Raw genomic sequence first — 16,009 nt, 5'->3', positions numbered from 1 at the left:
AACCTGAGGTAGAACGAATACGAAAGGATATCTATATAGCTGCTTCTCGAAGACAGCCTGTCTCGCTCACTCCCGTATGAGCCTCTCAAATGTACCACACACAACCAGAGCTAGCGCGAAATCTTTTGGGAGAACCCATGTCCCTACTTTCAGACTAAATGCAACCATTAGAGGTCATTTTCTTAAGGGGTCTCAGCTCGAAGATGATTTCTGATTTACTTAAAGATGACAGAATAAAGAAAAGGGTTTAGACGTAATATATAGAAAGAAGTCTCGAATCCAGCAACCTCCATAGGAATTCAGCAGCCTCCATTGCATTTCACTTTCATCGCCAGCCAGTCAGGCTTCTTAGCATTCAGCTGTCAGCTCACCAAAATCCGGGAATCCTGTTGGAAGTCCTTGCTTGCTTGCTTGTTTTCTTATGGGTTTTACACACACGTTTACAGCTTTTTAACAGCCATAACAGCACGGCACTGAGCAAGCACGCACACAAACACTAAACCCAACTTTAATCGGACCCCCGCAGTAGGTGTATATTTCTATCTTTCGGGATGTGTGCAATGTGTAAATCCATACCGCACTTTTGCTATTAGGATTTTCTTCTTGGCTTTCTGGCTCTGGTCTGATGATAGCAGGCAGCACCTGGGCCAGACAGGGCACACAAATCCGATTGGAACTTAGCAGCAGATCGCACCAACCAAATCACACAATCCAATTTTCTGGTTAACTTGAGTTGAGGCAGGCAGGCGGCAAGGGAACGATGTCACACGATTTGCGAAAATGAAAATATAATTGCTACTGATGAACAATTCCGTCCCGACCGTCGCTGCCTTTTGATATGCTACGTTCTTCTTCGTTCACGGGATTTAGTTACTATTTTGGGGTTGCACGCGAATCTTCGCCAATTTCCTCCACTGGGGGAACATGTACTAAGTGCTAGCACACGTCACAGACAGGGCTGAATTTTCTTTACTAAAATAATCTTTCCTGCAGCAGCAGAGGGAACAGATATAAAATTGCAAACTAGCCGAAATTTGCCGCTGCCCTAAAATATTACAGCTGCATTTGACCACCACTCGGGATTCACTCACGGTTTATCGAATCTTTTCAATACGGGGCTAGGCGATAGGATTTCTATAGGGATACTAACCACGACAATAAATCTTCTTGGGTCAGGTCTTTTGAGAAATCTTTATCAGTGGACCTACTCGAAGGACACCTTTTTAGCAGGCTAAGACCTTTAAATCGCGATCACGTAAAACACGAAGACAAATTTCTTGGACGATTTCTAGTCAATTTTTTTTGTTTTTCCTCCCCTAAGGTTTTCTTTTTCTTTCGCTCCTGACTTGCACAGATGCTCTTATTGGAAACTATATGGATGGCCAATATCGACACGCAGCACCCGACTCCTTGCAGGACTCGTTTGGGATCGAATTGGACTTTCCGGGGAACCCGTGGCTCGAAACACTAATCACACGGTAATAAATCACAAGATCACGATAGAAACAGAACGCACCGCAATTCTCGATAACTAGACACCAGTAGACGACCGAAAATCGCTTAACTTCGCTCAATCACCGACCAACAAGCAAAATCGAAGGAACCCTGGCCAAAGAACGTACCGCAGCAAACTTGCTCGCCCATACAGAGAGAAAAGTTATTTTCCCTTCTTTTCAGTTTGCTGTCGCTTTTATTTTTTCATCATGCTTACTTTCGCCGCAGTCAGTCAGGTTTTCGACATCGAAAGGGCAATAGCGCCCCGTCCCGGTTATTCCAATTGGATAGAACCACGCTCGATTCTCCACGCGTATCAGAATAGAAGCGCGGCCATACAGGAGCTACTCAGGATAGCTAGATTGGTAGGTATGTTACTCCGTTGCTTGCATATGGGTTAGTACCTAGTATTTTTATCGAAGATTTTCCCAAGATCCCTCAATTTTCCAAAAATCTTAATTATGTTTCAAATCCGATACATATCGTTCGAAATTTCAAACATGTTTTGACCCTACGTTTACGCGGTTCAGTCGATTGAGTTTAAGTGCAATATTTTACCTCTTCATTTAACTATCTTAGGAGCTACACACATACGTAGTAAATTCTCCCATGCTGCTTGATATCCGCAGGGTTTTGCAAATCCGATCGGATCAGAGTGAAACGGCATTGTGCTGAGGGTTTTTTGTTTCATCGTACCTGCAAAAGAGAATTTTCGAACTGTCAATCTGAGAATCCAGTTGGATTTAGGGTGAACGGATGTGCTGGACGAGGGATAGGCCGATGACATAGTGAGAGCGATGCGATGCGAATTGGCGAACGCGGTCAATGCGAACTCGAGCGGCGGAACAAATTGACATCTGCTTCGCCGCGTTGAGTATGTCAGGTTTAAGCGATTCACATACATTTTCATCAAATGTGGTTCGCCGCATTGAATCGCATTCGCCGGTTCGCATCGCATCGCACTCACTATGTCATTGGCCATAGGCTGATGTCAAGCTGAAGCGACAAGCATCGCTTTGCGTTATAAATTCCAATAAGAAAGCAATGCAACGGTGTAAACGGTGGTAAACGGTGGCTGGTAAACGGTGGATAATGTGCAACACGAGACCCCATAGTGGTCATATCACCTCTTATTCACAACTCCTATCTCTACCTCCCCGCGGTGCCGGCTGGGGCGCGAGTAACCTAAGCGGAGATCGGGTACCCAACCCCGGTGGATGCTTTGGTCGCATGCAGACTGAGAAGGTGGCCGCACGCGTCTGTTCCCCAGGTCAGGGGCGGCGTGCAACAACAACCGAGCGTCTGTTCTCCAGGTCAGGGGCGGCTCAAACAGCGTCTGTCTTGCAGCAAGCGGCTGAACTTATGAAATGCGGCTCCCGCCAGCTAAGTCCAAGATGGCAGCCCCATCGCGGGATAGGGACTTTAGGCTAACAACCTACTGCTCCCGATTCATAAACTTGTTACGGAATCCGAAAGAAATGACCGATCTGGAACTTTGGCGACGACTTTTAGCATGAAAACACGGACACGAATTGGAACTTGGAATGTTTTAACCCTTGCCCAACAAGGCAAGCTGGCTCAACTTGCTAGAGAAACTAGCCGCCTCAAGCTTGAAATTCTGGGACTGAGCGAAGTCCGTTGGCCTAATACTGGAGAACACAAGACTCAATCCGGGCAAGTCCTGCTTTACTCTGGCATACGAGGAGAACATGCTACTCGGGAACGAGGAGTTGGTTTCCTGTTAAGCCCGCAGGCCTACGCGGCCCTCATTAGATGGGAACCGATAAGCGAAAGAATAATCGTAGCCAGATTTAGAACACGGGTTAGAAACCTTACAATGGTCCAGTGTTATGCGCCAACTGACGTTGCCGATTTGCAGGAGAAAGAGCAGTTTTACAGTCAACTGAACAGCGTGGTAGAGAGAATTCCGAAGGGTGACATTCAAATCCATTTGGGCGACTTCAACGCAAAGATTGGCTCCGACAATCAAGACCTTGAGCGCATCATGGGGCGCCATGGCTTAGGACAGATGAGCGAAAACGGAGAGCTGTTTGTAGAATTTTGTGGCAACAACAACATGGTGATCGGTGGATCGCTCTTCCCCCATCGACCAGCACATAAGGTCACTTGGGTATCCCGAGATGGCCGAACAGAAAATCAAATTGACCACATCTGCATCAGCCGAAAATGGAGAAGGAGCCTTCTTGATGTCCGCAACAAGCGAAGCGCAGACATTGCATCTGACCATCACCTCGTCCTTGGCGAGATACGACTGAGAGTTGCGCGTGTCCAACGGCGCGAGGAGAAAGTCGGGTGTCGATACGACGTCCGCCGGTTGGAGAATCCAGAGGTGAAAAGGGCATACGTTGAACAGCTAGAATCCCGAGCCTCGGAGCTGCCGACAGACGGAACAGTCGAAGAACAGTGGTGTGGAATCAAGAATGCCTTTATCACGACGAGCCATGGTACTCTCGGTAAAGTTTGTGGAAGAAGAAGTGAATGGATGTCGGATGAAACTTGGAGGATGGTCGATGATCGGAGAAAGGCGAAAGTCGGAATTGAGCAGGCATGTACCGGGTCAGCCAAATCAGCCGCCCGCTTACGATATGCGGAGCTGGAAAAGGCAGTTAAACGAGCTTGTAGACGAGACAAGAGAGCCTGGACAAACTCCCTAGCCGAAGAGGGGGAAAGAGCCGCCGCCAATGGAGATATCCGATTACTTTATGACATTTCTCGCCGCCTCAGTGGTGCAAGGACTAATGCAAGAATGCCGCTGAAAGACCGAGCAGGTCAGTTATTGACCGATCGAACAGATCAGCTCAAACGATGGACTGAGCACTTCGAACAACTCTTCCGAGTCACGAATAGCGATGGCCAACAGAACCCGCAGCTCGAGGCGCCTACAGTAAGTCGCATAAATGGCGTCAACTCGGAAGCGCCCTCGCTGGCTGAAATAGAAGCGGCAATCAAAAACATGAAATCCAACAAAGCACCTGGGATCGATTGTATCCCTGCTGAAATGCTGAAAGCCGACCCTGCCCTGTCAGCACAACCCAAGCAACCAGAATTCCCTTAAAAAGGTTCCATAGAAGCTTAATCAGCTCTCGTTTGTGTCTGAAGAGAATGCTAATCAGCCCAAAATTTAAGTTCTTAAAGCTACTTTCAAGTTCGTTTAGGTGGCTGTAGAGAACGCTATTCAGCTTCTAAGAGAATGTCAAGTAACTTCTACGCGCCGAAAAAAAAATCCAGTTGACAGATTGCTCTGACAACCAGATGACAGATTGCTAGATTGCCGGTCTATCATGGTCTATCTCATTGATTTCAATTTTAATTATTTTTTTTGATTACAAATGCTACTTACGCTTACGAGAATTGAACCGCTGCTCTCTAGGTTGCCATGAAACTCACCAGCCTCTCGACCAATCCAGCAATAGTTCATTGCCATTGTAATAATTAGTACTTAAACTAATTTTATTTGGACTCGCGTATGAGCGATGATCGAATGGGTTGGTTGAGAGTTTATACATTTCGTTTTTAAAGGACTTTCGGTACACCAAATAGATATGAAATTACAAATATTTTATCATCAAACGTTTATTCAGATAAATCGCTCTTTTAACACACAACACAACACACAACATTATTAGACACACTATAACCTACGTCAGCGGCCTAGTCCTCCAGCAGAAATCATGTTTCCGAAACTACTGCATTTTGAAGTATGCATGCAGTGGGGGTCCTAATCACAGGCAGCAAGCGATGGTACTCTCCTCAATCGCGGCGGTGGATGATGAAAAGGCTCTGAAAATATAAAAACTTCAATGTTAAAAATCCGGAAAATTCTTTAAATATTTGTTTCAACCTCAGACATTTTTTTTCATTTTGCGTTGAACTCCATTCTTAACATGAGTACTGATATAAACAAAACAAATACCATGACACAAAATTGACAGACATATTTGACATGTCGCTTAGAATTCCCTAATAAGTTCCTTTAAATACCTAGAAGTATCTTAGATTTCCCAAATAAATTCCTTGGAACACCTGAAGTTATCTTAGAAAGTGCTTAGCGAACGCTACCGACCTTCTTTAAAGAAGTTCCATTAAAAGCGCTTAAAAGTTCCGTTATCGATATTTCAACCTTTCAAAAGGCGATAGAAGTTCCTGAATAACTTCTACGTGACATGAGTCACCTGATATTCCCGTAAAACATTTTCTCAGCCAAATGTGAACTTCGGGGTTCCATCTTTAAGTGAGAACGCGACTTTTGGTTGCTTGGGAAATGTTGCACCGTCTTTTCGCTGACATCTGGGATACTGCAACATTCCCGGCCGACTGGATGCAGGGTATCCTCGTAAAGGTCCCGAAGAAAGGAGACCTGACAGAGTGCGGTAACTGGCGAGGCATAACGTTGATCTGTACAACCCTTAAAGTACTCTGCAAAGTGATCCTGAACAGGATCCAGGAGAAAATCGACGCTACACTCCGACGGCAACAAGCTGGATTCCGATCCGGACGATCATGTGTGGACCACATCACAACGCTACGAATCATACTGGAACAAATCAACGAATTCCAGGACTCTCTTCTGCTGGTGTTCGTTGATTTCGAAAAAGCATTCGACCGACTCAACCATGAAAACATCTGGGCGGCTCTAAGGCGACGAGGGGTCCCAGAGAAACTAGTCCATCTCATCGAAGCACAATACGAGGCATTTTCATGCAAGGTCTTGCACGATGGTGTCTTGTCCGAACCAATCCCGGTAACTGCTGGAGTGAGACAAGGATGTATTTTATCACCGCTACTTTTTCTAATCGTAATGGATGAGATTCTGACTGGATCGATCGACTGTGCACCGAACCGAGGATTGCCGTGGAATCCTTCAACAATGGAGCATCTGAACGACCTTGACCTGGCTGACGATATTGTTTTGCTCGCCCAAACGCAACCGGATATGCAGAGCAAACTCGACGACCTCACCGAAAGTTCCAAGGCAGCAGGTCTCAAAGTCAATGTCGGAAAGACCAAGTCGATGGAGATCAACACAGGAAATCCCTCCAGTTTCATGGTAGCTGGGCAACAAGTTGAGAAAGTGGAGTGCTTCCAGTATCTTGGTAGCCAGATAACGCCTGGCGGTCACGCCAGATCTCTCTACGAACAAAAATCCGAATCTTCAACTCAAACGTCAAATCCGTATTGCTGTACGGGTGCGAAACTTGGTGCACATATGCGGTGACGACGCGAAAACTGCAAGTATTTGTAAACCGCTGCCTGCGGAATATCATCCGCGCTTGGTGGCCTGGCAACTGGATCTCGAATGAGGAACTACATCGCCGGTGTCATCAAAGGGCGCTAGAAATCGAGATTCGAGAACGTAAGTGGAGATGGATTGGGCACACGCTGCGAAAATATGAAAACGAGATTTGCAGAGAGGCGCTAGATTGGAATCCAGAAGGTCATCGAAGAAGAGGCAGGCCCAGAAACTCGTGGCGGCGAAGCCTAGCCGCTGAAATCCGAACTGTCGACGAAAATCTTGACTGGGACCAGGTGAAGACGCTGGCTCCGGATCGTCAACAGTGGAGGTCTTTTACCACGGCCCTATGCACCGGAGGATCGGCGCGGGATCATTAAGTAAGTAAGTAAGTAAGCAACGCATTGGTATGACATGCTGGCGCGCCGTGGTGCTTTCAAAATTCACTACAATTATCACTTCTCTACATCTGATAATGCTTGGAATCGTCTCCTTTCTTTAGGGAGCAATTAAAAACTCATCAGATCATGATCCGGATTGCGAAAATGCCGAAATTTCAACCGACAAAATTCTTTGTTTTTTTGCGGGAACTAAGAATTTATGAAAATTTTCTCGTCGATTCAGATATTATTTAGTTTATTATCACAAATTTGGACAGATCTACGAACTATTGTGGTTAAAACCCGAAATCACTGATTTTAACTGAGAAAAAACAACATTCCCATTGGATTTTCTACTTGTCGCGCTTCAAAACACCCTGGCATCAGCTTTGTCGCGCTTTCCAATGCGCTCAGCTTGACAGGTCTGCGCTTTTTCCATGGAGATCAAATGAGAGCAGGTATGTCGTGTGAACGTGTTGCGCTGCTTTTCGCCTCAGCTAATTGACATCACACAGTAAACGAAAACTACCGAGTTCGGTAAATTATTTTACAGAACCAGTTCTGTAATTCGAAAATTTTCGGTAATTTCTCGATCTGACGTCTTGTTTTTACCGTGTTCGGTAAATCGATTCTTAATTTAACGAAATTCGTTTATTTTGATGTAAACAAATCGTTGTGCCATAAAATTTCGGTAAAAAAACACCGAAAACTGTAAATCAAAATCGCTGTCAACTCAAACGTCAAAATGCGAGCAAACGTTTTTGGCAGCTTCGAGGGCAGCTGTCTCTTTCTGATAATCACGATGTGTTAGTGGCATCTCGCTTCTGCTGTAGAAGAAGCAATAGTGAGCTAGGAACGTTCCACTGCCATTTTATTTTCGTTTCGTGATTGGGTGAATCTTTATTTTGTTGGAAATAAGAGGCAAATTAGTGTTTCTTTTAAAGTTTTTATTATGTTATCGTTTGCTAAGCGAGAACAGTCCAACAGGTAGTGTCAACAAGATTCTTCAAGGAATGTATAACCCGTAAGCCGGAATAGAACATCTGATATGGGTAAGTCGAGACCATCATTTGTATTTTCAGTTATTGAGATTAAAAAATTTACATAGCTCGTTATTCAATTTCGCATTTAGTTCCGTTGCACTATCTCGGATCGGACAGATGACTGTCAAAATAATAGTTGAAATGTTTCGATTTTTTGTCCGATTTTCCGGATCATTTTCCCATGTCAAAACACGACAGAGATTGAACAGTTCGAATCGGTCCGGTTTTGGTGCTTATTCTTTTTCGGACCGCAGTGACCATGCTATTTACATATTTTATCATATTTTTTCACGATCCGATCCGGTCGGTCAGGAAGTGTGTCCGTGCGCGAGTGATTTCGCTAAATTCTACCGTGGAGAGCGAAAACAGCCTGCTGTGCAAACATAACCAGCTGGAGCTTTTTCCGGACCTAAAGAAAGTGCCCAAGGACGGAACCAGAAACTAAAAACTACTGGGCATGAATCGATTGCTACACAGAAAAAAATAATGACAATTATGTGTCATTGAAAATGGTCGTCTTTAAAATAAAACAACATGTAATTTCAAAAACATATAGTTTTAAATGCATTTGTTTGAATTAGATTTTGTCCAACAATTTTCAATTGCACTTATAGTAAAGCGCCTGGCATCCCAGTTTGGTATCGAAAAATAAACGTCAGACGGAAGAGATTTTGTTTAGTCTCGTTGTTGTTTTGTTTCGGTTCAGTTTTTGCTTAGTGCCACAGAAAATCCGGTGTACGTCGTCGTGGCGGGTCGTGTTGGCATCTGCAAGGTTGGGCAGAAAAAGTACGGATTGAAAGAACAGCCGTTGTCCGTCCTCTCGATCTGCAGCAGCGGCTGTGCTTAAACGCAGGGTGAGAAAAGCAAGAGGAATCTCCATAAGCAACATCTAGCAGTACACCGACCGCACAAAAGAACATTCGACGTGATGAAATTTGTACTGAGGCGACTACAGATGGTTGTTCCGAAATTTCATAACATGTCCATCTATGTAAGTTTGTTTTTTCCTTTGACAATATCTGATCCATTTAATAATTATCATTTTGTCACAGCCATTGGAAACGATTGCTCGAATTTCGATGACGAATTCCGAGGAGTCGGACGATAATTTGATGCTGGCAGGCATAAACGTAAGGATCGGAAATTGCATCAACTGGAATTATTTCATCACGCACTAAAAGTCGACTAGGTGCCCTATTTTGCTAGGTAAGTGCATTTTAAAATCATTTATCTCCCGTAAACAAAAAAAGCTTCTCGGTAGGATAACGGTTTGCCATTTTTTTTGTTTTAGTTTTGGATCATAAAATGTGATGGAATATTGAAATGAAAAGAAACCTGGGCATTCAAAAACTGAGGATTACTGCAAAAGAAGCTGCCAACACTATAAGCAAAACAGATTTTTGTCGCAATGTTAACCGTTTCGAGGAACAGGACCAAACCCTACAAAACAACATCGTAAGCAGGTACATATTCAAAAGAAAATTTCAGCTGAAATAAGGATTCGTTTTTTGTCATATATTTCACTATTTGGAACCGGATTTATCTTTTTTTTTTATTCTAAACAGATTGAAATCAACCTCGTCGTTCCACTTGATGTCGATGAGTTTATGAATTTCAAGTAATCTACTCCTCGGAGGAGGTGACCCATGCCAAGAAGTGTCGTGAAACCCAAAAGACAGCTAGAGCGATTCGTAAATCTTGTGCGGTAGCCTTCGAAGACGATCCTATTGCCGAAAGTCGTTAAAATTCAGGAGGGAAACAAGTGATCAGTAGTGTTGAAGTGTTCTTGAAGATGCTGCATGAAATGAACAAATAGCCGAAGTGTCACAGGAATTATGAAATTTTACAATACATGGGAAACCGCACCGCTCGCTCGTCTCAATCGATTGGTGCCGTCTCGGAAGAACCCGAAACCCTTTTTTTCAGCAGCAATAGCTACAGTTTTAGTAGAAGTTGGACGTTCATCTCCAACCGCAACAGCAGCAGCGAAAAACAGCAACATTCGGTACGAAATATAAGCTATCAATTCAAAATTTCTTGTATCAAATTGTTGCTTATCTACTGTTTATATCAAGTTTAAATTTAATTATTGTTTTTGTCCTCAACAGCAACAATGCACAGCACAATCATTCGCTGCACACCGCATTCAGCTCTTGATAGTTCCGGAGTTTGAGATCCCGTGCCCCAGGTGCTCCGCCAAAATTGGCTTCCTTGCCCTGTCCGCAGCATGAACGAATCATCACCATCCGCTGGAAACTATCCGATTTAACGGATTTAACCAACTCCTTCAATTGAGCAACCTAGTTGTTGTGTCCACCCCGGTTTCCAAGATTTCACCATGCCCCAGCCTACGTCAAGTATAATTCAAATATCAACGCCCAAGAGTCCTTAATTAACGAAAAACCTCACTCATTTCAGGTGCCAACAGTGCTGAAAATCTGCGGCTACAAAGTGCTGTTGTGTTACGAAGATTTCGACAACGATTCGACGAAGAACTAAGGATTCAACCGGAAGTGCATCCGTTCGGCTGGCGTGCAACTCGAGGAAAACCTCCGATTTCATTGAAAAATGAATAGGGAAGATTTTTCTTGAAATGGTTGAGAAACGAACGCATACTTCCGCGTGCATTCCACAACAAAATCAGCGAAAGCTTCAAGTTGTAGACAAAAACTGGCAGTCAGGTTAAGGTGGTCGCGATACGACATTCTGATGCATCACAATAGTTTCTGGTACAACTAAAACGCCATTGGATGGGCTACCATCATCCGCCACGGCGAAAGAATACTGTGAGAATATATTTATCGGATGAACGGTATAGTAAGAATCTTTTTTATTCTGCTTTTATTTTACTAATTGCGTTCAATTTTATTTTTCATAACAGCACGTGATCAGTTTCCCATCTAAGCGAGGACGACAGCCCAATGGAAATAGTATAGTCTACCAGATTGGCAGACCCGATTCGAGGGAGGTATGGAGCGAAAGAAGATTGACCCACTGAACCGTTCGTTGTCCCAGTCGGCTTTTGCCTTTGCAATAAGACTGAAGCCGCTTATTCTCTACGAACAGATGTTTTTGAATTTTTATAAGGCATAAGCTTAAGGTAAGTTCTCAAGTAAACTGAAATTTTAATCTTGAACCTAAACTGTCAATATTTACTCCAGCCGCATGAAACATATATCAGCGACGGAGGGACAGAAGCAATGTGCATTCGCGAATCATCTACATAAGTCGCCAAGTCTAAAGAAAGACTGCAAGCAAGCACCTGGTCTCCTCCGAAATGCTCCGTTCCGAATCTAGAAATTTGCGGGTAAGTAGGTTGAAGTTCCTCAGCAGTTTTTTTACTAGTTGCTAAGTATCAACATATTGAATACATTCTTGCAAGCAGCAATACAAAAAAAGTTACTGTTAGCCAAAAGAACGCATCTGAATTGAATTTATAAGTTCATCCAGTCTCCACACGCAGGTATTCAGTGATTTTACAGCAGGTAAAATCTTTCAAATTTTTGTATGAATATTGAAACTATATTTTTTGCAATTCGTTTCAAAGAAACCAAGATTGGCTCTGCAATTTTTCGTTGGTAATTTAATCATAAATTGGTTTACTCATTGTTGATTCGATTCGTATTCTGTTTTTTTATGAAGAATTATTATAATCCTCTCCACTTTTGGAAATGTGGATTCCCATAATATGAATTCAAAATTCATTTAAGGTACACCGGGGCAAGTGCAAACGGTTTTCACCATAGTTCAACTTTCACATGTCCTAGAAAAATATGTAAATCTTCAAAAATTAACAATTATCGTTCGTTGCATCACTAGAATGGTTCTCAACAAATTCCCGTTGAAAGTGAAAAATTAAAAAATGTTGGTAAAAAGTAACGGCACTTTTGTGAAAAAATTTCTAAATTTGCACTTGCCCCGTTTATGGGGGCAAGTGCAAACGCAATGTTTTTTTCAAACTTCTTCAAAGATGCGTCAGTGTATCGTTACTAAAACGAATTTAATACATGTTCCAGTATGTTTCATCAACTATGTTTTTATATATTTGCTGTTTTCTGCTATATTAATTTATTTTTGGAACTCCATTTTTGCTGACTGTTGTTTGAAGCAAAAGACCTTAATTTGTCAAGACATTACGGAATTTCGAATATCCACTTCAGATACAACACTTTCACACCCCTTCTAACCACTCTAATATAATGCTAAACCATTTTTGAGATGATTATTTTTAAATGTCTGATGTTACATGGCTCAAAGGTGCGTTTGCACTTACCCCGGTAGTGTCGTTTGCACTTACCCCGCAGTGTGGGTTGACAGGAGTGAATACTATTTTCACAGTTTTCAGAATCTACTGAAAATTTCTCATAAATTTTCTGCTTTCACTTGAATATCAGTCCCAAACACTCATCTTTCAACGAAAAACCGGATTTGAATGCCCTTTTTTGTAGCCAAAAAAAGCAAAACAAAAACACACTTTTCATGTCTAGTACGTACTTGAATTCGTGTGTAATCAAACAGTGCCGTGTTTTAAGTGAATAATTAAAAGAAAATTTAGTTTATCTATGTCAGATTGTTGGTTTGGACAACAACAACAGCTTCTAGAAGAAGAAATATTTTTTAATATTTTTGTAACTGAGGAAAGTTGATCGTTTGCACTTGCCCCGAGTTTGCACTTGCCCCGAGTTTGCACTTACCCCGGTGTACCTTATTTGCTGTTTTCTGCTATATTAATTTATTTTTGGAACTCCATTTTTGCTGACTGTTGTTTGAAGCAAAAGACCTTAATTTGTCAAGACATTACGGAATTTCGAATATCCACTTCAGATACAACACTTTCACACCCCTTCTAACCACTCTAATATAATGCTAAACCATTTTTGAGATGATTATTTTTAAATGTCTGATGTTACATGGCTCAAAGGTGCGTTTGCACTTACCCCGGTAGTGTCGTTTGCACTTACCCCGCAGTGTGGGTTGACAGGAGTGAATACTATTTTCACAGTTTTCAGAATCTACTGAAAATTTCTCATAAATTTTCTGCTTTCACTTGAATATCAGTCCCAAACACTCATCTTTCAACGAAAAACCGGATTTGAATGCCCTTTTTTGTAGCCAAAAAAAGCAAAACAAAAACACACTTTTCATGTCTAGTACGTACTTGAATTCGTGTGTAATCAAACAGTGCCGTGTTTTAAGTGAATAATTAAAAGAAAATTTAGTTTATCTATGTCAGATTGTTGGTTTGGACAACAACAACAGCTTCTAGAAGAAGAAATATTTTTTAATATTTTTGTAACTGAGGAAAGTTGATCGTTTGCACTTGCCCCGAGTTTGCACTTACCCCGGTGTACCTTATAACAATATTTTTATTTTATTTTAGCCAACAATAAAAATATTTTTGGTTTCTCACTCTCAATTCCCGGTTCTGAAAAGTATATTCCAATTGCAGTTTTCAAATGGGAGTGCTGATTTTATTCTTCAATCTTACCCAATTTAAATTATTTTTTTATTCTTATTCCGAAATTGATTCTAAAAAAATCGTGGAATGGATTGATAATGAACAAGTATTTTTTATTTTTTTGTCTTTATTTGAGAGGTTTTCAGCCGCAGGCTGGTTCGCCTCTAGAATAAGTATTTAAATTCAAGATTTTCTGTTCTATTATTGATGTGAAAGTACGTTCAGTCAATGTTGTTCTATAGTAACTCTTGAAGCTGCATATCTAAGTGTTAAATTTTAAAATAATGTTTTTTTATCAAGAGAATTATCCGAATCCTTTAAAACCATAATTTCATGACACTATATGTTGACTTTATCCTTCGTTTGTTGTTTATTTGTTTCTAACAGTTTTATCGCCGAAATTGAAGATGACAGCGCATCAGAGGGCGGATTCCAGTGGCCACAGCGAAAACTGATAGTCCTGACACAGTTTTTTCTATGAAAAGCCTTTTTCTTATTTAATACATATTTTTCTTATCAAATCAAAAAGAGATCATAAAAATGAAAAGTGGATCAGAAATATTCCAAGTATAAAATCCCAGATCACTTCGCATTCGTACAAAGTGCTGTTAATAAATAATAAATAAAAATAATGTTGTTTGTTTTTTCAGAACAGCTGATTAATTACTAGCCCCATGGAACGCAGGACGTGACGTAGGATGGCTTAATGTATTTGCTTCGTCTAACTTTGGAGCGCGTTATAGATGAAAAATGTGTGAAGCGCCTCCTGATATCAGTCGGAACAAACGTTTTTAGTCATCGCGCGGCACGCACTGCGCAGTATACCCCAATATAATTTAATAAATTAAAATTAATTACAATTTCACGGAGGTTTCGTATGATGAAAACATTAGCTTTTATTTTAATTAATAACTTGAAAATTTTATTATTTTATTTTATTTTTTCTAACTTTATTAGGATTCTGCGAACCAGTTGCATTGCAGCTTTAGTATTCGAATGATAATTTGGATATCAGATTTTTTTAAATTAAAAACAATTAGATAGTAAACACTAAACAGCATGTCTGTTAAGAAATGTTGTGAGGCGTTAACAATATATGTTTATTAATTTAATTCCTATTTTATATTTTTTAGCTACAGTCAATTTTAATTCATTAATTTTCACAATTCTCAATAAGGCATGGATCCCGATGGGAAGGTCGAAATCCTGAATTACCGATGTGGTTTATTTCGCACAGCACGAACTTCGATGTGAGATAACACGAGTCGATTCCAGAAAGTGCTCCATGCAAAAAAAAAAACGTCGTTTTAACTGAGCCTCTAATGCTCATCAGAATGGATATGTTTCGCTTGTAGTGTCGTCTGAAAATGCCAATAATATTTACTGAAAACTGTGAAACGTTCGTAAATGTTTACCGAACATCGTAAAACATTCGGTAATTTCAGTTTTGGTGCACGGCGTATAACGCGAAATGATTCGAGACTCGAGTCATCTCGCGTAATAATCTGTGCATCATAAACTCAAATTATCGAATATTTTACGGTGTTCGGTTAAAACTCCTAAATTTGGCATTTTCAGGCGACACTACAAGCGAAACATATCCATTCTGATGAGCATTAGAGGCTCAGTCAAAACGACGTTATTTTAGCATGGAGCACTTTCTCGAATCGACTCGTGTTATCTCACATCAAAGTTCGTTATTTCGGTAAAAATAAAAAATACCCATTTTTCAGTAAAAAATACCGATTTTTCGGTAAATATTACCGAATTTTCGGTAGTAATTACAGACATATCGGTAAAAATCACCGGATTTTTGGTAAATATTACCGAACTTTTTGAAATTGTCTGGTCAAATTTACCAGTAATTCGGTAGTAATTACAGATATTTCGGTAAACTCTACAGATTTTTCGGTAAATATTACCGATATTTTACAGTTTTTTCGGTAAAAATGATCCTTATTTCGATTATAATTACGGTATTTCGGTAAAAATTTTAGGGATTTCTGTAAAAATTTTAGGGATTTCGGTAAAAATTTTAGGGATTTCGGTTAGAGTTTTAAGTATTTCGGTAATAATTACAGGTGTTTCGGTGAACTGTACCGGTTGCTCGGTTCATATAACCGAGCTTTATAGTTTTTTGGTTAAAAATGACCGACCTTTCGGTAATAATTAAAGACATTTCGGTTCAACAATACCGGTTTTCGGTAATATAACGAGCTGTGATGTTAACAACTGTCAATATTTTGACAGATGATCTGCCGAGTTTTGGTTATTTTTTACCGAGAAAGGTCCGTAATATTTGACAGCTGTCACTCCTCGGCCATGAAAAAATTACCGAACAGTTTAACGAACTCCACATGTTAGGATTTCGGTAAAATAATTA

At 41.0% G+C, this 16,009-nt stretch overlaps 1 protein-coding gene and 1 long non-coding RNA gene across 5 annotated transcripts in view; one reads left to right on the top strand and one right to left on the bottom strand.

Annotated features, from left to right (window-relative positions):
- Positions 1-1,647, bottom strand: part of LOC129754530 (neurocalcin homolog) — a 424,186-nt gene extending 422,539 nt beyond the window's left edge. Inside the window, exon 1 of one of the 3 annotated variants that reach the window (XM_055750660.1) lies at positions 1,151-1,647. The gene's annotated coding sequence lies outside the window, so the exon portion shown is untranslated. Of the gene's footprint in view, positions 1-371; positions 526-576; positions 1,062-1,150 lie in introns of those variants that run through there. The other 2 variants (XM_055750662.1, XM_055750661.1) reach the window with 2 other exon arrangements.
- A 6,836-nt stretch (positions 1,648-8,483) lies between these two features.
- Positions 8,484-14,212, top strand: LOC129756812 (uncharacterized). Of its 2 annotated transcripts, none has more exons than XR_008739535.1 (9): positions 8,484-9,159; positions 9,221-9,374; positions 9,460-9,631; positions 9,734-10,173; positions 10,277-10,525; positions 10,587-10,980; positions 11,050-11,268; positions 11,330-11,475; positions 14,014-14,212. It is a non-coding gene; the product is annotated as an uncharacterized LOC129756812 (long non-coding RNA). The 2 variants fall into 2 exon arrangements; XR_008739536.1 differs by having other exon boundaries at positions 10,587-10,985.
- The last annotated feature ends 1,797 nt before the right edge of the window (positions 14,213-16,009 follow it).

This window comes from Uranotaenia lowii, chromosome 3 (genome assembly GCF_029784155.1).
Source record: "Uranotaenia lowii strain MFRU-FL chromosome 3, ASM2978415v1, whole genome shotgun sequence".
Taxonomy (NCBI): domain Eukaryota; kingdom Metazoa; phylum Arthropoda; class Insecta; order Diptera; family Culicidae; genus Uranotaenia; species Uranotaenia lowii.
The sequence above is the reverse complement of the archived record's forward strand: the minus strand, read 5'-3'. Positions and strand labels throughout refer to the sequence as shown.